Genomic DNA, 23,314 nt, shown 5'->3' on the forward strand with positions numbered 1-23,314 from the left:
TTAGGACAACAACGATTCATCTGCTACTTTGTGCTGCGGTACTTGAACCCATTCCTCTGCATGACCTGTCATTGCCACAGTAAATAGTTGAAACCCACTAGCATGTGTAGGAGTTGATTGAGCCATGTTGTGTTCCTACCATGCTATGCCTGCTATTGCTTAGAGTTGTGTCAGGTCTGGTTCATTGGGAATGAATTGGAGTGTTACGATATGTTCTGATGCTGAGAGTGAAGTGTGTGAACACGATTTGGTAAAGGTAGCGGTGAGAGGCCATGTAGGAGTACATGGTGGGTTGTCTCACTGGAACCGTCCTTAAGCACTGAGTTCTATGTATGTCGTCCAATGACTAGCTACTACCACACATTGGAATGCTTAAGTGCCCCTCTCGACTTATTAGCCAACTTGATCTCTGTCCAGGAGTCGCAACTAGTTTCTGGTGTTTGTAGGTAGTGCTATTTTTCTACCAAGTGGCACCCGGCAGGGTGGGCTTGGGACAGACTAGGCACACGTGGCCTGGTGTACCGAGTGGCACCCGGATGGTGGGCTCGGGAACCCTGCACACATCGTTTGGGGCCGTGAGCGACACCCTGGCCGGATCTCCTTGCGGATGGAACCCGAATAGGCGATAAACCTGGACTAGAGTCTTGTGTGGTTAGTCAGGTCGTGGCCGACACCCTCGCCAGGCTTCCGCTTGAAGGTTGCCGAGATACATGACGTGTACATGGCGGTAAGTGGCGAGAGCGTGTGTGAAGAAGTACACCCCTGCAGGGTTAACATGATCTATTCGAATAGCCGGGTCCGCGGTTATGGACTTCTTGGATGCTTACATGGTACATAGACAACTTGAAGTGGATACTCTAAAATGCTCAAGACAAGTGTGAGTGCTATGGATGGCCTTCTCGTAGGGAGACGGGGATGAATCCATAGTAGTGTATTGTGTGGTGATTAGTGGACTCGTGTGCGCCATATCACCTCAAGAAGTTCTGGTAGTCGTAGAACAGGATAGCCACAGAGTCAAAGCTGGCTTGCTGCAACTAAACTCCACATTACTCTCTTGATACAAGTGCATGTATGATAGGATCTGATGTAAGTCTTGCTGAGTACCTTTGTACTCATGTTGCTTTATTTATGTTTTTGCAGCGGAGACTTCGGTCTTACTAGTGTTCTCGTGGACTTCGACAAGTAGCTTGTACCTAGGTACGATCTTGATCGGACGTTGTAGATAGTCAGGCTTTCAGCCTTTTTCATTTATAGATGTCTGTACTCAGACATGTAATGCTTCCGTTTGTTGCTTGATTGCTCTGAATGTTGGGTCATGTGACCCCTGTTTGTAATAAATGCTATGATGGCTCTTCTGAGCCTTTATCTGTATGAGTTGTTGAGTTATGCTGTGATGCCATGTTGTACATCACATACTTGCATGTTATGCGTACGTGTAATGTGTATTGCTATGTGTGGGATCTGACTATCTAGTTGTTTATCCTTAGTAGACTCTCTTACCGGGAAATGTCTCCTAGTGCTTCCACTGAGCCCTGGTAACTTGCTACTGCTCCGGAACACTTAGGCTGGCCGGCATGTGTCCTTCTTCGATCCTGTGTCTGTCCCTTCGGGGAAATGTCACGCGATGAATACCGGAGTCCTGTTAGCCCGCTACAGCCCGGTTCACCGGAGTCCTGTTAGCCCAGTGCTACAGCCTGGATTCACTCGTTGATGACCGACACGTTCGATGCTGGGTCATGGATGCCTGTCCCTGTAAGTTTGTGCCACTTTGGGTTTACGACTAGCCATGTCAGCCCGGGCTCCTTATCATATGGATGCTAGCGACACTGTCATATACGTTTGCCAAAAGGCGCAAACGGTCCCGGGCAAAGGTAAGGCGACACCCGTGGGGATACCGTGCACGAGGTCGCAAAGTGATATGAGGTGTTACATGCTAGATCGATGTGGCATTGAGTCGGGGTCCTAACACCGCTCAAAAAGTACAAAGCCACGGGGGAACGCGCCGGACTTGCGGGATATATTAGAGGACAAGGCAAGACAATCCAGATCTATCTATGGATCACGTGGGCGCCCCACGACCCACGACGAATACCATCGCACCGGATACAACAACTCCGGCCGGGCCGAACACAGTAGACAACGCTCTCTTGAGCTACATCGTGATATTGCTCAATACAGAGGCGCCGCACACCCACTATGCTTCACTGACAAAGTAATGGATCATCAAATCCCTTAAGGGTTTAAACCCGTCAACATTGAATCCTACGATGGCACAACAGACCCCGCGGTTTGGATCGAGGATTATCTCCTTCATATCCATATGGCCCGCGGCGACGATCTTCTCGCCATCAAATATCTCCCGCTCAAGCTTAAAGGACCAGCTCGGCATTGGCTCAACAGCCTGCCCGCAGAGTCAATTGGGTGTTGGGAGGACCTGGAAGCCGCATTCCTCGACAACTTCCAGGGCACATATGTGCGACCACCAGACGCCGATGACCTAAGCCACATAATTCAGCAGCCAGACGAATCGGCCAGACAATTCTGGACACGGTTCTTAACAAAGAAAAATCAAATCATCGACTGTCCGGATGCAGAGGCCCTCGCAGCCTTCAAACACAACATCCGCGACGAGTGGCTGGCCCGGCACCTAGGACAGGAAAAGCCGAAATCCATGGCAGCCCTCACATCACTCATGACCCGCTTCTGTGCGGGAGAGGATAGCTGGCTAGCTCGCAGCAACAACCTCAGTAAAAATGCCGGCAGTCCGGATACCAAGGACCACAATGGCAGGTCGCGTCGAAACAAGAACAAACGCCGCATTAACGGCAACAGCAATGAGGATACGGCAGTCAACGCCGGATTCTGAGGCTCTAAACTCGGTCAGCGGAAGAAGCCATTCAAAAGAACCACTCCGGGCCCGTCCAATTTGGACCGAATACTCGACCACTCTTGCCAAATACATGGCACCCCCGAAAAGCCAGCTAACCAGACCAACAGAGATTGTTGGGTATTCAAGCAGGTAGGCAAACTAATTGCCGAAAACAATGACAAGGGGCTGCACAACGACAACGAGGAAGAGACCCGGCCGCCGAACAATAGAGGACAGAAGGGCTTCCCCCCACAAGTGCGGACGGTAAACATGATATACGCAACGCATATACCCAAGAGGGAGCGGAAGCGTGCACTAAGGGACGTATATGCGATGGAGCCAGTCACCCCAAAGTTCAATCCATGGTCCTCTTGCCCGATCACTTTTGATCGAAGAGACCATCCGACCAGCATCCGCCATGGCGGATTCGCCGCATTGGTTTTAGACCCAATCGTCGATGGATTTCAGCTCACGAGAGTCCTGATGGACGGCGGCAGTAGCCTGAACCTGCTTTATCAGGATACAGTGCGCAAGATGGGCATAGACCCTTCAAGGATTAAACCTACAAAGACGACCTTCAAAGGCATCATACCAGGTGTTGAGGCCATTTGTACAGGCTCAGTCACACTGGAAGTGGTCTTCGGATCCCCGGATAATTTCCGAAGCGAGGAGTTAATCTTCGACATAGTCCCGTTCCGCAGTGGCTATCACGCTCTGCTTGGACGAACCGCGTTCGCAAAGTTCAACGCGGTGCCGCATTATGCATACCTCAAGCTCAAGATGCCAGGCCCTCGTGGGGTCATCACGGTCAATGGAAATACGGAACACTCCCTCCGAACGGAGGAACATACAGCGGCTCTCGCGGCAGAAGTACAGAGCAGCCTTCTAAGGCAATTTCGAGTCCGGCCGTTAAACGACCGCACACGGCCAAACGCGCCCGGAGCAACATCAACCAAGACCACCTGGCACATTCCGAGCACGCGTAGCAATGCGGCCCCAACCCCAACCCTCGCATGATTGCAAGACAAGCTCTCCGCGTACATCATTACGCTCTGGAGATACCATGGGCATAGGGGGAGGGGCACGACCACAACAGACCCAGAGTGTGGTTCGACCACACCAGGGGCTCCCAAGTGTGTCGCTCTTTTTATTTTTTATTTTTCTTCTTTGTATATACAGGACTCCGTCCACCAGATGCTCTGTCCAGCGGCGAACCTGCCGAACTCATGATGCAACAGCCATGGAGGGACAAAGGCTGCGACGAACACTCAGGTGGTCTCCATTACGAGCATTAAATTTGTTAAATACACCATTCCGCAGCCTATCCCTGGAGGGAGACACCTTTAATTAGTCCAATCCCTTGCTTACCGCACTATTTGTATCATTCCACACTCATAGCAGAATTTCTTGAATAAATAATGTAGCACTTTTTGCATATAATTGCATTACTTTACATATATGTTCATTTATGACATTTTGCACCCGTATATTTTGTTACGGCCGAATACACCAGGGGCTTATGTTCCCCGCATTATGGTGTGATAAGTCCGAACACTTTCACAAGTGCGGCACCCCGAACTTATAGCATTATATGAATTGGCTCCGAATCATGTCTTGGGTCAATAGTTGGGTTTGCCCGGCTCCCATGTTTTGGTACCTTACGTTCTGTTCTGTCGGCTAAGGTAGCACTGGGAGAACCACTGCGATTGCGCCCCGGTTGAGCTGGGTTAACGCCTCAGTGGAGAAAGCTAAAACTGACTGTCATGATAAGGCGAGAGACTGGTCGCTGTTCGAGAGGTCTTTTCGAGTCCCTAAAGACTTATGCCGCTTCGAGCGAAGAACCGGATAATGTCCGGCCAAGGCGTGGATAGCGCCCCGAACTCGGTCTTCCGAATACTAGGGGCTACGCTAAAATTTAAAATTATAGAATTCTATGGCTAAGTGAGAGTGTTCAAGCATTATAAGTCCGGTTGCCTTGTTCGTTGTGTCGAGCGCCTCCCTAGATGGACCCAAAAATGGGAACAAGAGTGCTCAAGTTTATACAGAACACCCCAGCACTTGTGGCATGGGGGCTGAAGCCGACGACTTGCCATCTCTTAGATTAAATAAACGGCCGCACAGAAGGTAATATTTTAAATCAATAAGCGTTGCTTCGCGCATATGAACGAAGTTTTCAGCGCACAGGATAACACATTGCGAATTTACTCAATAATTACATCTCTGGGGCACTCATCCGCAATCTTGCGGGCACCCTTCAGGACAGTCTTATAGTCCATCTCGGGCGTACGATACTCCTTGCCCGCTGGCGGCGCGTCAGTTATAAGCCTCTCCGCATCCAGCCTGCCCCAGTGCACCTTTGCGCGGGCAAGGGCCCGACGAGCACCTTCAATACAGGCGGAGCGCTTGATGACCTCCATCCAGGGGCACGCATCCACCAGCCGCCGCACAAGACCGAAGTAGCTCCCAGTCATGGCCTCTCCAAGCCACAGCCGGACTATGAGGCCCTTCATGGCCTGCTCGGCTACCTTGTGGAGCTCGGCCAACTGCTTCAGCTGGTCGCTAGGGGGCATCGGATGGCCAGCCTCAGCGTACTGAGACCAGAAGACCTTCTCCGTTGAGCTCCCCTCCTCGGCTCGGTAGAATGCGGCGGCATCGGACACGTTGCGAGGCAGATCTGCAAACGCCCCTGGAGAGCTCCGAATTCGGGTAAGTAACAGGTAATTTACATTCACATGCTTGCTTTGCATGAAAAATGCCTTACCCGCCGCTATCTTCTTCACCTCCTCAATCTCCTGGAGGGACTTATGGGCCTCGGCCTTGGCGGCTTTGGCACTTTCGAGAGCCGAGGCAAGCTCGGACTCTCGAGTCTTTGAGTCGCGCTCCAAACTCTCATGCTTTTCCATGAGAGCCTGGAGCTCTTGCCGCACCTCCGCCACCCGCGCCTCCTGCTTCTCTCGCTCTGCTCGTTCCGCGGCTGCATTGCTTTCGGCCGCAGACACAGCCTCCTTCAGGGCTGCCACCTCGTTCGTGGCCCCTGCAGTACCCATGTTATCCTTGTTATTTTTTGTCGCAACCTAAATCCTTTTCTGTAAGGTAAAAATTCAAAGTGGTGTTACTCACCTTCTTTGTCCTCGAGCTGCTTCTTGGCACGGCCGAGCTCTTGCTCGGACCGCTCGAGCTCCTTCTTTAAAGCACCGACCTCCACAGTCAGTGCGGCAGAGGTCAGCAGCGCAGCCTGCAAACCCATATTGACATAATTTTTAGCAACCCTGCGTATATCTTTTTTAGATCCTCAGTCCGGCTTTTCTTTTCGAACACCGAACCGAGCATCAGGGGCTATTGTCTATGCGGTATCACATTGCATATTTTTAACTTCTTACCTCAAAGCCTGTTAGAAGGCTACTGCATGCTTCGGTCAGCCCGCTCTTGGCGAGCTGAACCTTCTGAATCACCGCACTCATAATAGTGTGGTGTTCTTCCTCGATGGAAGCGCCTTTGAGCGCCTCCAACAAGTTGCCGGCGCCTCCGGTTGGACGGAGGCCGCCGACGTCACGGTCTTGCCCTTCTTGTGAAGGGGCCCCCGGCCGGACTCCGGAACCACTGCGGGTTCCGACGTGGAGTCCGGCGCAAAGTCCAGGAGGCTGCCTTGTGGCGCCTTCGGAGCCTCCTCCTGATGGGTCCCTTCTCGGGATCCCACCTCAGCGTCCTCAGCATCGCGAGGGGTGGAGGCAGTTGGGATGGAGTCTGCATCCGACGGAGCCAACGACCCGCTCGATGAAGCGGGGAGATCATCATCGGCCGGACTACAGGCAGCGTGCGGCATCAGAAGGACACTATGTGACACAAAAGAGAAATTATAAATCATTCAGGAATCCGGATACTTACGATCTTGCCGGAGGCCTGGCCCTTGAGGGCCACTCTTCGTCGCCAACATTGACGTCGGCGGAGCTGTCTGGGGGAATAGTCCTTCCCCTCTTGGACCCTTCGGCCTCCCCTGTTGGGGAAGCCTTCCTCTTCCTCTCTCCTTCCTCTGGGAGAGAGTCCTCTTTCTCCTCCTCGTTTTCGGGGGAGGAGTCTGCCTCGGAGTCGTCGGACACCTGAAAACGGGAACTCTTTCGAGTACCCATGGCCTCCTTCTTGGCCTTCTTCTCCGGCACCACATGCGGTGCCGGAACCAGCAGCCCCGCTAGACGGGCATCTACTGGGTTTCCTGGCATGGGAGCCGGACAGATGAACTGCTCGGCCTTCTTCATCTAGTCCTATCAAAGGAAAAGGGAGATTAAATCCCGCGTACGGTCGAACTATTAAAAACAAGTGTCCCTTAAATGGGTAGAATCACTTACCTCGTCATCTGGACGCTGCGAGCGAAATCCGCGATCTTCAGTAGCGGATGCGGGAGCTTCGGCGCCCTTGAAGAGCACTTTCCAGGCATCTTCGTACCTAGTGTCAAAGAGCCTGCTCAAGGTCTGGTGCTGCGCCGGATTGAACTCCCACAATTTAAAAGCCCGTTCTTGGCACGGGAGAATCCGACGGATGAGCATGACCTGGACCATGTTGACAAGCTTGAGCTTCTTGTTCACCAGCTTCTGGATACAGGCTTGGAGTCCGGTCAGTTCCTCCGAATCACCCCAGGTCAGGCCACTCTCCTTCCATGAGGTGAGCCGTGTGGGGATTCTAGATCTAAATTCAGGGGCCGCTACCCATTTAGGGTCACGCGGCTCGGTGATGTAGAACCACCCCGATTGCCATCCCTTGATGGTTTCCACGAAGGCACCCTCAAGCCAGACGACGTTGGGTATCTTACCCAACATGGCGCCTCCGCACTCTGCTTGAGTGCCCTTCACCACCTTCGGCTTGACATTGAAGGTCTTGAGCCACAAGCCGAAGTGAGGCTGGATGCAGAGGAAGGCCTCGCACACGACGATAAACGCCGAGATGTTGAGGATGAAGTTTGGCGCCAGGTCGTGGAAATCCAGGCCATGATAGTGCATGAGCCCCCGGACAAAGGGATGCAATGGGAAGCCCAGTCTGCGGAGGAAGTGGGGAAGGAATACGACCCTCTCATGGGGCCTGGGGGTGGGGATGAGCTGCCCCTCGTCGGGCAGCCGGTGCGCGATGTCGCCGGATAGATATCTGGCGCTGCGCAGTCTTTCGATGTGCCCCTCCGTAACGGGGGAGGCCATCCACTTGCCTCCCGCTCCAGACATGACCGGAGAAGGTTGAGACGAGATATGCGGGCTTGGGCGCTAGAGCTCGAGTGCGCGGAGATGGATAAGCAAAGGAGGAAGAAGGCGTAGGTGAAAGGGTGGATCCTTATCCCCTTATATATGGGCTGACAAAAACTATGCGTCCCCACCGGCCTGGTAAAACTCGCTTATCTCCCAAGCGCCACCATCAATGGCGCGGTTGGGTTACCCACGTCCGTATTGATGAGAATCCCGGAATAAGGGGAACATGATCTCTGCTTCGACAAGACGTGCCAAGGAAACCGCTTCGCTAAACGCGCTGAGGTGGTATAGTAAAAAACGATTCAAGTAAAGGCTTGGTAGTGGTGTGACGTCATGCCACAAAATACATCAGCAGATTGAACTTGTGTACATATTATTCTCTCTAAGGTGGAATGTGGAATTTATTTTGCAGAGCCGGACACTATCCTGGTGTTCACAATCTTCTATGAATTATTCGGAGGAGGAACCCGCCTTGCAATGCCAAAAAATATGCGTGCCGGACTCATCGTCATTGAAGCCTGGTTCAGGGGCTACCGAGGGAGTCCTGGACTAGGGGGTGTCCGGATAGCCGGACTATCATCATCATCGGCCGGACTCCAAGACTATGAAGATACAAGTTTGAAGACTTCGTCCCGTGTCCGGATGGGACTTTCCTTGGCGTGGAAGGCAAGCTTGGCGATACGGATATGTAGATCTCCTACCATTGTAACCGACTCTGTGTAACCCTAGCCCTCTCCGGTGTCTATATAAACCGGAGGGTTTTAGTCCATAGGACGAACAACCATTACAACAATCATACCATAGGCTAGCTTCTAGGGTTTAGCCTCCTTGATCTTGTGGTAGATCTACTCTTGTAATACCCACATCATCAATATCAATCAAGCAGGACGTAGGGTTTTACCTCTATCAAGAGGGCCCGAACCTGGGTAAAACATCGTGTCCCTTGTCTCCTGTTACCATCCGCCTAGACGCACAGTTCGGGACCCCCTACCCGAGATTCGCCGGTTTTGACACCGACAACGAGGCTTTAGGTGCTTCTTCAAATGCATCAATCTCTTCTTGAATCTTGTCCTTGCCTTTGTTCTTGTGGTCTTGTGGTGGAAGATCATATTGAGCTTGTGTTCCCTTGAAGGAAGTAGGATCATACTTCTCTTGTTGAGGAACAAACTTTGTCTTGGGGTATTGATCTTCTTCCCACTCAACTCCATTGGCATTGAACTTTCGTTCAAAACCAACACTTTGATTCTTCCGGTGCCTTCCTTGCTTGCGTACAATTTCCTCGAATTGCTTACTCCCGGCAAGGCTCTTGTAAACACCTTTCTCTATAATTCCCTTCAATAGGCTATTTTCTTGCTCAAGTGTAACTTGGCTAAGAGAATCATTAGTGGAATCAAGAGAACTACTAGAAGCAACAATATTGGATTTGACATTATTATTGTTACTACTAGAGGAGGTATCTTTCTTGTACTTGTTACTAGACTTGACTTGAGGCATGTAAGTAGATAAGAGTAAACGCTTGGCAATGTAAGAAGAACTTTTCTTGCGAAAATCATCATTGATTGCTTTTAAGAACTCATGCTCTTGCTCAAGATTGAGCTGTTCAAAGCGTAACTTCTCATGAGCCCTTAAAAGTTCTCGATGATCCTCGAAGATAGTTTCATGAGCCAACTTAAGAGTGTTTAGTTCTTTAGTTAGAAGCTCAATCTTCTCCTTATCATTGTCATTCGTTTTATCTTGATTAGCATGATTAATTGACGTTTCATCATAGTATTCATCACTAGAGTTGTCAACAAGTAAATCATCATCCACAAGCAAGTCATCTTCATCACTATTGAAATCAACATACTCAGGATGTGTTACCTTTGGACCTTTGTCCATGAAGCATCTTCCAATTCCTTCATTTGGTGAATCAAATATGTCATAGGAGTTGGTTGACACAGGTGCTAGACCGGCAACACCTTCATCTTGAGTATATTCGGAGTCGGAGTGATAGCTTCTCTCGGAGTGATTGTCAGAGTCGGAGCCGGATACCCATTCACCAACATGAGCTTGATGTCTTCGTTTTGTGTAGCTCCTTGATGACTTGTCCTTCCTTTCCGAATCCTTGCTTCTCTATGAGGGTCTTCATTCATAACGATCATCTCTACTCCTCCTCTCTCTTGGTGGTGATTCTTCTCTTTTGCTTCTTCTTCTTGGAGAATCTTCTCTTCTTTTGTAGGGTGCCGTACACTCATTGGAATAGTGTCCGGGTCTCCCACAATTGTAGCAATTGCGCTCTCGACTAGAAGATCTTTTGTCATTGTAAGACCTTGACTTGGAGCTTCTTTCTTTGCTTCTAGTCTTGTAGAATTTGTTGAAGTTCTTCACCATTAAGCTCAATTCTTCATTGAAGGTTTGTTTCTCACTTGATGATGTGGGGGATTCACTTGAGGCTTTGTAAGCACCACTTGACTTGTTGTGAAGTTCCTCCTTATCCTTGAGTGACATCTCATGAGCAACAATTCTTCCAATGACTTCCGTTGGCTTGAGATCTTTGTAGTTTGGCATCATTTGAATCAATGTGCACACGGTATCATACCTTCCATCCAATGATGAATTTGTCGGTCATCTCTTCACTCCCTAAGCCGGCAATCTCATTTGTGATAAGAGCAAGCCTAGAGTACACTTCAGCGACACCTTCACCATCCTTCATTTTGAACTTGTCAAGCTGACTTTGGAGCACATCCAACTTGGATTCCTTGACGGATTCGGTGCCTTCATGCATATCAATCAAAGTATCCCATATTTCCTTTGCATTGTCAAGACGGCTGATTTTGTTGAATTCTTCGGGGCACAATCCATTGCAGATGATATCACAAGCTTGAGCGTTGTATTGCAACATCTTCAATTCTTCCGCATTAGCTTCACGGTTCGGTTCTCTCCCATCAAAGAATTCACCTTGCAAGCCAATACAAATAATTGCCCAAACGACAAGGTTATGTCCGAGAATATGCATTTTCATCTTATGCTTCCAACTAGCAAAATTAGTACCATCAAAGTAAGGACCTCTACGGTGATAATTTCCCTCGCTAGACGCCATACTCTCCTAGGTTGTGAAACCAAGGCTATGACAACCAAAAGCTATGGAAATCAAAGCAAATGGAGACCAAAGCTCTGATACCACTTGTAGGACCTTGAAGTATGTCTAGAGGGGGGTGATTAGACTACTTGACCAAGTAAAACCTTAACCTTTTCCCAATTTTAGAGTTTGGCAGATTTTAGCTACTTTAGGACAAGTCAAGCAATCATCACACTATTCAAGCAAGCATGCAAAGAGTATATAGGCAGCGGAAATTAAAGCATGCAACTTGCAAGAAAGTAAAGGGAAGGGTTTGGAGGATTCAAACACAATTGGAGACATGGATGTTTTTGGCGTGGTTCCGATAGGTGGTAATATCGTACATCCACGTTGATGGAGACTTCAACCCACGAAGGGTAACGGTTGCGCGAGTCCACGGAGGGCTCCACCCACGAAGGGTCCACGAAGAAGCAACCTTGTCTATCCCACCATGGCCGTCGCCCACGAAGGACTTGCCTCACTAGCGGTAGATCTTCACGAAGTAGGCGATCTTTGCCCTTACAAACTCCTTGGTTCAACTCCACAATCTTGTCGGAGGCTCCCAAGTGACACCTAGCCAATCTAGGAGACACCACTCTCCAAGAAGTAACAAATGGTGCGTTGATGATGAACTCCTTGCTCTTGTGCTTCAAATGATAGTCTCCCCAACACTCAACTCTCTCTCATAGGTTTTGGATCTGGTGGAAAGAAGATTTGAGTGGAAAGCAACTTGGGGAAGGCTAGAGATCAAGATTCATATGGTAGGAATGGAATATCTTGGCCTCAACACATGAGTAGGTGGTTCTCTCTCAGAAATGGTAAGTTGGAAGTGTAGGTTTGTTCTGATGGCTCTCTCCATGAATGAAGAGGAGGTGGAGGGGTATATATAGCCTCCACACAAAATCTAACCGTTACACACAATTTACCAAACTCGGTGGGACCGATTCAACAGACTCGGTCGGACCGATTTAGTAAACCTAGTGACCGTTAGTGATTTTTGGTGGGACTGACATGCATCTCGGTGAGACCGATTCGGTTAGGGTTAGGGCATAACGTAATCTCGGTAAGACCGATTATAGAAAGTCGGTGAGACCGATTTGGTAATAAGCTTTCCAGAGAGTTGGCCAGGTAAACTCGGTGGGACCGATTTGCTCTTTTCGGTGAGACCGAAATGTTAGAAAAGGGAAACAGAGAGTTTACATTGCAATCTCGGTGGGACTGATCGGTCACTTCGGTTAGACCGAAATGTTACGAAGGGAAACAGAGAGATTACAATCCCATCTCGGTGAGACCGAGATCCCTATCGGGAAGACCGATTTGCTTAGGGTTTGTGGCAGTGGCTATGACTTTTGGAATCGGTAGCCCCGGATAGGAAGAATCGGTGCGACCAATTTTGACTTTGGGTTTAGGTCATTTGTGGATGTGGGAAAGTAGCTGAGGGTTTTGGAGCATATCACAAAGCACATGAAGCAAGAGGCTCATTAAGCAACACCTCATCCCTCCTTGATAGTATTGGCTTTTCCTATAGACTCAATGTGATCTTGGATCACTAAAATATAAAATGAAGAGTCTTGAGCTTTTGAGATTGAGCCAATCCTTTGTCCTTAGTATTTTGAGGGATCCACTTTCATCATCCATCCCATGCCATTCTTTGAGCTTTCCTGAAATAATAGTCTTGGAATAGCATTAGCTCAATGAGCTATATGTTGTTATGAATTACCAAAACCATCTAGGGATAATTGCACTTTCAGTTGGGATTTCCCCGAAGAGGAGAGGAGGTGTAGTACAATAGAAATAAGTATTTCCTTTGGCTAGAAACCAAGGTTATCAATCCAGTAGGAGAATCACACAACACCTCGTTAGCAGCACCTACACACAAAATAACAAATACTTGCACCCAATGCGAACAATGGGTTGTCAATCCCTTTGAGGTTAATTGCAAGGATCACATCTTGTATAGATAGATAGATAAATAAAACACAAAATAAAATTATAGCAAGGTATTTTTGTTTTTTCATATATGATGAAAATAGACCCAGGGGCCATAGTTTTCACCAGAGGCTTCTCTCTTGAAGATAGCATACGATGGGTAAACAAATTACTGTTGGGCAATTGATAGAAAAGCAAATAATCATGACGATATTTAAGGCAATGATCATGTATATAGGCATCACGTCCGAGACAAGTAGACCGACTTCTGCCTGCATCTACTACTATTACTCCACACATCGACCGCTATCCAGCATGCATCTAGAGTTTTAAGTTCATAAAGAATGAAGTAACTCCTTAAGCAAGATGACATGATGTAGACAAATTAAACTCATGCATGAATAAACCCCATCTTTTTATCCTTAACGGAACGATACAGATACGTGTCATGTCCCTTTTTGTCACTGGGATTGAGCATAACAAGATCGAACCCATCACAAAGCACCTCTCCCAATGCAAGAAAAAATCAAGCTAGTTGGCCAAACCAAATCAATAGATCAGATAGAAATACAAAGCTATTATAGTCATGCATCAAAGAGTTTAGAAAAGACTCAAATAATATTCGTAGATAATCTGATCATAAACTCACAATTCATCGAAACCCAACAAACACACCGCAAAAAGTGATTACATCAAATAGATCTCCAAGAACATCAAGGAGAACATTGTATTGAACATCAAAGAGAGAGAAAGAAGACATCGAGCTACTAGCTATGGACCCGTAGGTCTGTGTAAACTACTCACACATCATCAGAGGGGCGACAAGGTTGATGTAGAGCCCCTTCGTGGTTGAATCCCCCTTCGACAGAGTGCCAGAAAAGGCCCCCAGATGGGATCTCTCGAGAACAGAAGCTTGCAGCAGCGGAAAATGGGTTTTGGGCGCCTCTCTGTTGGTTTAATGATTTTAGAGTATTTATAGACTCGGAATTAGGTCAATTAGATGGACGTGGGCCCCACAACACACCAAGGCACGCCTACCCCCTGGGCGCGCCCTGGTGCCTTGTGGCCTACTTCTCCATCTTTTAGTCTCCTCCCGAACCTTCTAGGGTCTCTTTTATCTAGAAAAAATATGCAAAAAGTTTCATGGCATTTGGTCGAAGTTTGGAACTAATATTCTGGAAAACCAAAAACAAATAAAAAATAGCAGCTGACACTTGGAACTATGTTAATAGGTTAGTCCCAAAAAATGATATATAATTCCATATAATTGCATATAAAACACCAAGATTAATACTATTTTTTTGACCCACTACCGTAGGGAAAAATCCCTACCGTGATCTTTTTTCATTAATAGGGTTAGGGGTTAAAGGGGCATAGTACATGGAGGCATGAGTATGCCAGTTACAACTCATTAGACTAATACTAAAGTACCATTTATTCTAAATTACATACTATCAGGCCATGAGAACATTCCCACCTTGATACTAGGCTTAGCCTTGATCATAGTGTCCTGGAGGTACCTTTTGAAATTGATCTTACAGTTTGTGATGGAGCATGGGATGCCTTCAATGAAGCCATTCCTCTAGTTCCATATGGCCCAGCTACTTGTGATTAGCACCTCCATGAAGAAGTCCCAATTATACCTTTGTTTTGCTTCCATGATCATCATGTGTATATTTAGATCAGTGTTCCATTCAATACCAATGCTCCATCAAAAATCTTGACTAAATGGGCAGCTGAAAATCGGATGAGTTCCGTCTTCCAGATTGTCTCTGCATAATATACAATATGTGCTATCCACTTCAAAGTTTTTTCTAGAAAGTAAATCACAGATGTTTATTCTGTCATTGAGCATCAGCCAACAGAAGAATTTATGTCTTGGAAGGCAGCATGTTTTCCATATCCACTGCATTGGCAAGGGAGCTTGTTGATTTCCCATAAGGATTTCATAAATTTTCTTTGCATAATACTTGGAATCTTCCCACATAAAAATCCATTTATCATTCCCCTGGTTTTCTCTGATTTCTTGAAGGTCCTCAGAAAGGGTAGTAAACTGATCATAGGCATTCATGGAAAGAGGTAGTTGGAACATGCTACTATGGTCAATCATAGATTTTGCTTGCTGGATTGTGATGTTGGAATTTTTTGCATAAGAATGTAGTTTAGCCCATTTTCTTTTGGGAATACTACCTTTCCATACATCTTCCCATAACAAAACATGGCCTCCTTTTTACCATACAAGTTGCCGTACCTCTGTATAGACCAGTTAAACTTACACAGTCCCTCCACCAAAATGATCCTTTGTTGGTGCAAGCATGAAGTGTATTATTGTTTGCATAATATGCCTGCCATACCAGATTGACCCATGGGATATTTTCATGATTGTAGAACTTTGTAGGTGCTTGATCAACAGAGCAATATTTTGGATTTGAAGATTTCGTACCCCAAGACCACCTAGCTTTTTTGGTTTGCAGATCATCTTCCAACTAGCAAGGCATTTCCCTTTTTTGTTTACCTCATTTCCATACCAGAGAAAGTTCCTTGCAGCTTTGTTTACATGATCTAAGATGGTATAATGAACCTTGAATGTACACATAGAAAAAATGGGCATGGATGTAGGTACAGAGTTAACATATGTCAATCTGCCAGCATAGTTCAAGAAGTTTGCAACTCCAGATAATCTTCTATCAATTTTGGCTATGGTTGGCACGAGGTCATGAACAGATGGTTTGGTGGTTCCAAGTGGTAACCCCAAGTATGTAAAAGTAAGGCTTTGAATTTGCACCCAAAGCTCTTAGCTAAATCTAGGGCAGTAGCATTATCAATGTTTATAGGTACAATGGAGGATTGGCTGAAATTCACAAATAGCCATGTAGACATGCTGAAAATATGTAATAAGGATTTGAGGTGCATCAACTGATCTTTATCAGTAGGCATAATAAGGAGGGTATCATCTGCATATTGAATTTTTGGGTATTGCTGGCCATAACTATTATCCACTAGAAGTGAAATTTCACCATTTATCCATGCCATATTAACAATTCTTTGTAGAAGATCAACATCAATGACATATAATAGGGGATATAGGGTCTCCTTGCCTTACACCTCTTCTGCATATATATTAGTTTTCCTAGGAACTCCATTTAACAGAATGGAAGTGGAGGCTGAGTTAAGGATTCTTGTGATCCAATTAATCCATCTAGGTCCAAAACCTTTGGCCTTGAGCATCTCAATGACAGCACTATATTCAATTTTTTCAAATGCCTTCTCAAATCAAGCTTAAGAATGACAATTGGCCTTTTTGATTTGTGGAAAATGTTGAGGTATGTTGGAGACGGAACAATCAAAAGTTATAGATACGTTGGAGATGTGTCAAGCATCCCCAAGCTTAATTCCTGCTCGTCCTTGAGTAGGTAAATGATAAAACCAGAATTTTTGATGTGGAATGCTACCTATCATGTTCATCATGTAATCTCTATTTTGCGGCATGAATATTAAGATCCGAATTATTCAAAGCAATATTCTATAGTTTGACATTGAAACAATAATAATAAGGTTTACCAACAAACAATCATGTCTTTCAAAATATCAATGCTAAAGAGTGTTATCCCTACAAAATCATATAGCCTTGTCATGCTCCATCTTCTTAACACAAAGTATTTATCATGCACTACCCTGATGACAAGCCAAGCAATTGGTTCATACTTTTTAGCGTGCATTAGCTTTTTCACCTCTTACGCAATACATGAGTGCAAGCCATGGATATAGCACTATGGGTGGAATAGAGTATGATGATGGGGTTAATATTGAGAAGACAAAAAAGAGAAAGTCTCACATCGACGAGGCTAATCAACAGGCTATGGAGATGCCCATGAATTGATCTCAATGCAAGGACTAGGTATTGCCATGCAATGGATGCACTATGAGCTATAAGTGTATGAAACATCAAAAATGAAACTAAGTGGGTGTGCATCCAACTTGCTTCCTCATGAAGACCTTGGGTGTCGGATTCCGGGCTTCCCAGACCCAAGAAAGGTTTGAACTCAGGGACATGTGTGAAGAACTCAACCTCTCTAGCCAATCGACTCGCTGCTCTCACGACCTAGCTTGATGAACGGGAAGGAAATGGACATGACAGTTTAGCCAGGTTCAGGCCACCTTGCGGTGTAAAACCCTACTCCTGCTTTGTGGTGGATTAGCCTCGTGGGGACTGAGGATGAACTAGTACAAGAGGAAGAACAACCTCAGGAGGCTTGTTCTTATGATGAGCTCTAGGGATTCGGTCTCAGGGGGTCCGATCCCTTCTATGGTGGTTGCTAGGCTATATTTGTAGTGGCCTTGGTCCTCTTCCCTCAAAACTTATGCGGGAAGGGATCCCACATGGAATTTTTTTAAAGGGGACAAGTAGTACATATTATCCTAACAAAAGGTGGTCTTCGCCTGTAAGCTTTTGATCGTGATGTCGTGGTGGGCTCGATGATGACATCCATCCTGCCGTTCTGGCGGTCCTGGTCTTGCTGCACGCAAAGGGCAACCTTTGGCTGATTCCTTGGCACTCTACACCTACGCTTGCCTCCTTAGCACCAAAGAGGAAACCTCCCACTTTGCGCCCGCTGGAGCGCGCATGGCCTTGGTCATCATGGCTAGCATCACCTCAGCCTCATGAGGTGAGTGCATGCATAGAAATCTCTGCTCCTCAGGAGGCCGCCTGGGGTGGCCGCGCCTTCAAGAGGTCTTGATGTCGTCCGCCTCGCGAGGCTTGGCCCCTCGCAAGGGTCTTATCTTGTCGTTGCTGAAGATGGGCCGTACCAGGGCATCGACGCAGCCACACCATGGGCCGCAGGCAGGCAAGTTTGGGTACCCTGGTTCCCAGAACACCGGCAGTAGCCCCCGGGCTCAAGGAGCACCCGTGCTTGGCTTTGAAATGAAGCCAAAGGGCAAGTGCGGAACACCGTGGGTCCCAATCTCCTGTGGACCGAGTCGACACGTGGCGCTTGATAAGACGTGGGCGCCTCCGTTTCCCCATGCTGCCTCGGCAACCGTCTGATTTGACAACTGCCTGTTGCGAGTGCAGCCTCGCCATCATTGTCCATCGCGCTTGTCCTCTGCTCCATCCTTTCCTTGCGAGCTTGTGCGCCCTTCTCCAGACGCTGCACCCCGCTCATCTTCCTACGCAACCATGGCTCCAAGATCGAAGAAGAAGGGGGGAGTCCGTGCACCCGAGGATCCCTCGCCGGGGGGGGGAGCCTGCGCTGGACCGGTCGATAGTGATCAACCAGGAAGGGTTGTACAAGGTCCGCCTGTCCCTCGTGGCCGATTCCAACAAGTGGAAGGCGTCGAAGGCCTGGCCTGCCTCTCGAGCTTTGATTGAGACGGGAGCCACCGAAATTCCTCTTCATCTTCATGCCCTATCGGGCGGCCTGATCCCCCTTTCTCTGATTTCTTCAACGTCGTGCTTTCACATTACCAGATCTAGGCATTGCACCTGGATCCTGCCTCCATCGTGCTCCTTCCATCTTTGCCTTCTTGTGCAAGGGCCTCGTGGGCATTGCCTCGTCCGTGGCCTTGCTCCGCCACTTCTTCTTGCTCCATCTTGTCGACGGCCGGCAACGCTCTCGGTGCGTGTCGTTCCAGGCGGTGGCGGTGATGGATGGCTTCGGCGTTGACTTCACGTCCCGCACAGACACAAAGGAGTTCCGCAAGCAGTTTGTGTATGTGGACGCCACCATGCTCATCCCCGAGCTCCGTCTTCCGAGAGCACCGACGATCCCAAGCTCTGGCTAGGGGCATGTGGAGCTGGCTGATCGTCGGCTTGGGCGCGTCTGGTCCAGGTTGGCCAAGCTGAGGGATGCAGGGTGACAGCACCGATGGTAGTGAGGGAGTTCATCTAGCGGCGCATCACACCGCTCCAGCACCATTTGCGCCCAATGTGGACCTTCACGGGCCCCAATGATCCCATGAGGCTTTAGGTGACCTCGCTTCCCTCCAAGATGTTGGGCACCATGCTCAAGCTCCTTACAAGCGACCCAGCTCCTGCCATGCTCCCTGTTGAGGGAGGCCTCCTCTTGTACCACTGCTCGAACGGAGAGGCCTTCGTTAGGCAGATGCCGCGCTTTGACGAGGGGGGCTGCTCCTCGCGGGCCATGAGGGGCCTCGCGAGAATCCTATAGTGGTGGCCCTCGTGCTTGCTCTTCTAATGGTGGCTGGAATGTACGCGTCGTCGACCACTCCCGAGGCGGCCCTTGGAGGTCAGGTGCCACCAGATGCTCCTGAAGTGACTCCCCACGATCCTGAGGGCGGCCCAAGGGGAGCCCCATCCACGGCCGCGATCGTCCCCCCTCGCCCGCCTCCGGGGGCAGTGTGCCCCCTTCTAGCACGTCTCCTCCTGCCGTTGGGGTCTCCCACAAGAGGAGATTCGGGAGCTGCCGCAGCGTCGCCCCGCAAGCCCTGAAACAGAGGATATGGGTAGCCGATGATGAGTAAGTATCTTTCCCCTTGGATTCTCGCATGACATGTTCCCTTCTGATATTTTCCCTTCAGGCTTCCTCCTTCCTTGACGACAAGCCCGCTCGTGATGCATCCTTCGGCGGCCTCAGAGCCAGACGTGGACCCAAGCCCCCTAAAGCAGGCGACCACCCAGGAGGCGGTGCCAACCTAAGAGTCGTGGTCGCCGGAGAAAGATCGCGAGCTCGCTCTCCCGACGCCTCTCCATCAGAGCGGCCCCCGCGACACGGAGGCTGCATCGAGGGCCCTTCTGGTGATCCTTGCGTGTGATTGGGCGTCTCATGCGGCGGCTTCGTTCTCGAGCAGTGGAGCTGTGACCCGCTGCGTGGAGCCCGAAGTCCGAGGTGTGGTCGAAGAGGCTCCGGCCACCGAGCCCTTGCCGAGGGCAGGCGAGTCGTCTCGCACACCTCCAGCAGGTCAGGGCGCAGAAGAGAGGCCCGACCAAGCGCTAGAGCTCGCGCGTGGGCGGTGCACCGTCCGCCACAACCTTGTCCAGGTAGCAGTAGGTGCACTTGGCCTGCTTGGAGCGGAGCTTGCTGATGTCGACTCCCGCCTTGAGGCGGAAAACCTCCGCCTGGTGCGCGAGTGGCATCAGCTGAAAGTCGCGATCAATCTTGCACAGTTGTAGCATGAGTGCACCCGTGCGGATGTCGAGGGGTCCCTTGCGGCTTCTCGGGAGGCCTGCATCCATGCTCAGAAGGAGGCCCGGGATGCGCTGTAGCGTCGCGAGGTGGCCGAGGAGTGCGAGAAGGAGCTCCGAGTGTTGAATGTTGATCTTGAGCGACAGGTCCAGGCGCGCAGGGCCACCCTTGCAGTGCAGCCAGGCGGGGCCCCTGCCAACACGAACACTGCTCAGGACGCGAGGAGGCGCTAGCACTCGAGGCGTTGGCGCTAAGGTTGGAACGCGACCGACTGGAGGTGATGTAACGCCAAGTAACTTCGGTCGAGGAGGCCGTTGCTTCTTGGGAGGCGAAGATTCAGTTGGAGGTCGACCACAAGGTGGCAGAGGTCTGCTAATCCCTTGTCGCGGAATATTGCCGGAAGTTGGGGCTTCAGGAGACCTGCTTCAAGCAACGGCATGTCGAGTTGCAAGGCAAAGCCGATGCTCTCCAAGCCCAGCTTGCCACGGCGGAGCGGTACGAGAAGGCCGCCGAAGAAGCCTGAGTCGCCTCCGAGGCCGAGTTGTCCTCTCTTCGGCAGCAGGTCGCGGGTGTCTCGTCCCTTGTGGAGAGGGCATCGAACAACACGAACCACCACCAAACGCTGCAGCGTGAGTGTTCCAAGATGCTTGACGACATCAGGGCAAGGGCCAACCGTGCCTTGGACACCATCTTTGAAGGGAGCGTCGCCCGCCCGCACGAGGCCGACGACGCCAGCTACCTGCATGTCTTTACCCAAGTCGTGACCTGCCATGACGGCAGGGCTGCGAGGGCTCGCCAGCTCATTGAGGAGAAGAGTCAGGATCTCCTTGGGCGCGCGTTCTCGCGCATCTTCAGCTACCTTCTCAACATGAATCTGGATTTTGACTTCAACATTGTGATAGCCTCCTTGCCCGAAGTCGTACAGGGCAACCTGGTGAGCTTGGTGGACGATCATGTAGACGACCTGATTAAGGAGTTTGCTCTTGCTGACGATGTGGCTGCACTCGCGGCCGAGGAGGGTGGATCCAACTATGATGGCGACGGCGGCGGTACGGGCAACAACACGTCGTGTTGGGCCTGTACTTCTCTTCTCTTCCTATAAAGATTTTTGGACATAGCTCAGCGGGGAGTGAAAGCATTTTTCCTTTAGGGGGAGGATGATCTCCTTGTAATGCATGGAACGATGATATATTTCTTGAGTTAATTTCAGAATGTGTCGTTGCGAGCTAGGGGGCTCTTGACTAGGGTAGCTGGCGTGATTTACCTTTCATGTTCACGACCTTGGGCTAGTTCTTGCGTCGCGGGAGGCACCTTCCTCCTAGGCGAGCCCTCTGGGGGCTCCCAAGGGAGGGGCTCCCTGGCGTGACCGCTGGCCCGCTCGCGGGTGCCACGCGAGGAGCCAAACGCCAAACCTTTTGGCAAGGTGTATACACAAGAAGACATGCATTGGCGTCTTTATCCCCGGCGGGCCTTGGCACTACCCAGGCCTACCTAGGTGCACACACCACACCCAGCCCCCACTCGTGGGGTGCTCGCGGGGAGGGGGAGCAGGCAGGCGCCGTGCTTTTCAGCGAAAAACGAAGAGCAAAGAACACCGCGTGTCAACAAATCCCCCCTTTTCTTTTATCAAACACATGAAACTCCGAATTCATTCTGAAGGCAGGAAATGGGGTTATAGAAAAAGGGCAAAGAGAACAGCTGTGTCCGGCGCCTATGCTAGTATTCTAACCAGCGCAGAGCCAAGTGCTTCCACTCGGTGTGGGCATAGTTATTGGGGGACAGTGTCGACAACCAGCACAGAGCATGGTGCTTCCACTTGGACGTGGGCGGGAGCCCCCGTGAGGCCCAGGGGTGGCAATTAGGAGACTCCGGGGCATGTACAACCCCAACTCATTATTACGTGAGAGTGTCATGAGTGGAGATCTTCGCGTGCGCTACTCGCTCCTCGCGGCGACCCCACCAAGCGCACCCTGTTACCATCGTTGGGGTGTCTAGAAACCAGGACGAGACCAAGCGGCAAGGGGGTACGTTTGCGGCAGCCGAGCGATCGCAGACCCTCTACCAGGGGAAGGGCTCCCCGGCGCCTTCCCCTATAGAGGACCTACCTCCGGATGACGTACGCCACCGTTGTGGTGGCGCCCTACGCCATGAGGCGCGGAGGGAGCTCTGGCGCCGGGCTCCCTCCACACGGCTCCCAAGGTGCTTCTCCCACCCAGGGCAGGGCCAGCGTCTCGAGATACACGGTCGTGGAGCGGTTCACCTTTGACCCAATGTTAGCGTAATCGTGTCCGAAAAAGGTTGACTCTAGCCAGCGGTTGTCAGTGTCGAAGGTGCTGGTGTGGTGCAACATCGACTTGTGAGGGGTCCCTGTCCCTCGCGACCTTGGCGATCCTGACACCCAGGCCAGCGTAGGAAGCATGAACGAGCTTCTTCCTTGCTCGTGTGGCACACCTGCCATTCGCGGCACCAAGATCATGGGGGCTGTTCGCCAGAGGTCATCCCCCGGGCCTCGGGCTCTGTCGCCCGCAATCTCTAAGGCCCTGGCCTGCTAACCCGAGAGCAACTCCTCGCTGCTGTTGTGGTGGAAGCCACCTGCCCCAGCTGCTCCCTAGGGACGTGCCCCTTTGGTCGGGAGGGCAGTGCCATACACCGAGCTGCCTCCACGGGGCCCCAGGATCCTCCCGGAGGGGCGAGCAGGCAGAGTTGGTGTGTGAGCAAGCTCCCTGAGGTGTCCGTGAGGTTTGCATGATGTGGAAAGGTCTTGTGACCTTGCAAGCAGCATTGAGAAGCTCGGCGACGCAGGAGAGCAAGGCGCCGCAGCCTCCCTCAGCCAGTCTGCAATGCAGCAAACTCGCGGGCCACAACGAGCGCAGCCTGCATGTTTTCCTGCTCTAGACGAGTGCACAGGCATGATGTCGCGACATAGCTGGAGGATCTCGCTGCTTCTCGGTCGTGACGCTGGACGGGAGGGGTGGGAATGGCCCACGGTGCCGTTGGCGGTTGCCGCCGGTGCCCACTCTAGTGATAGCAATCAAGGGGTGATGAT

This window comes from Triticum aestivum, chromosome 6B (genome assembly GCF_018294505.1).
Source record: "Triticum aestivum cultivar Chinese Spring chromosome 6B, IWGSC CS RefSeq v2.1, whole genome shotgun sequence".
NCBI lineage: Eukaryota > Viridiplantae > Streptophyta > Magnoliopsida > Poales > Poaceae > Triticum > Triticum aestivum.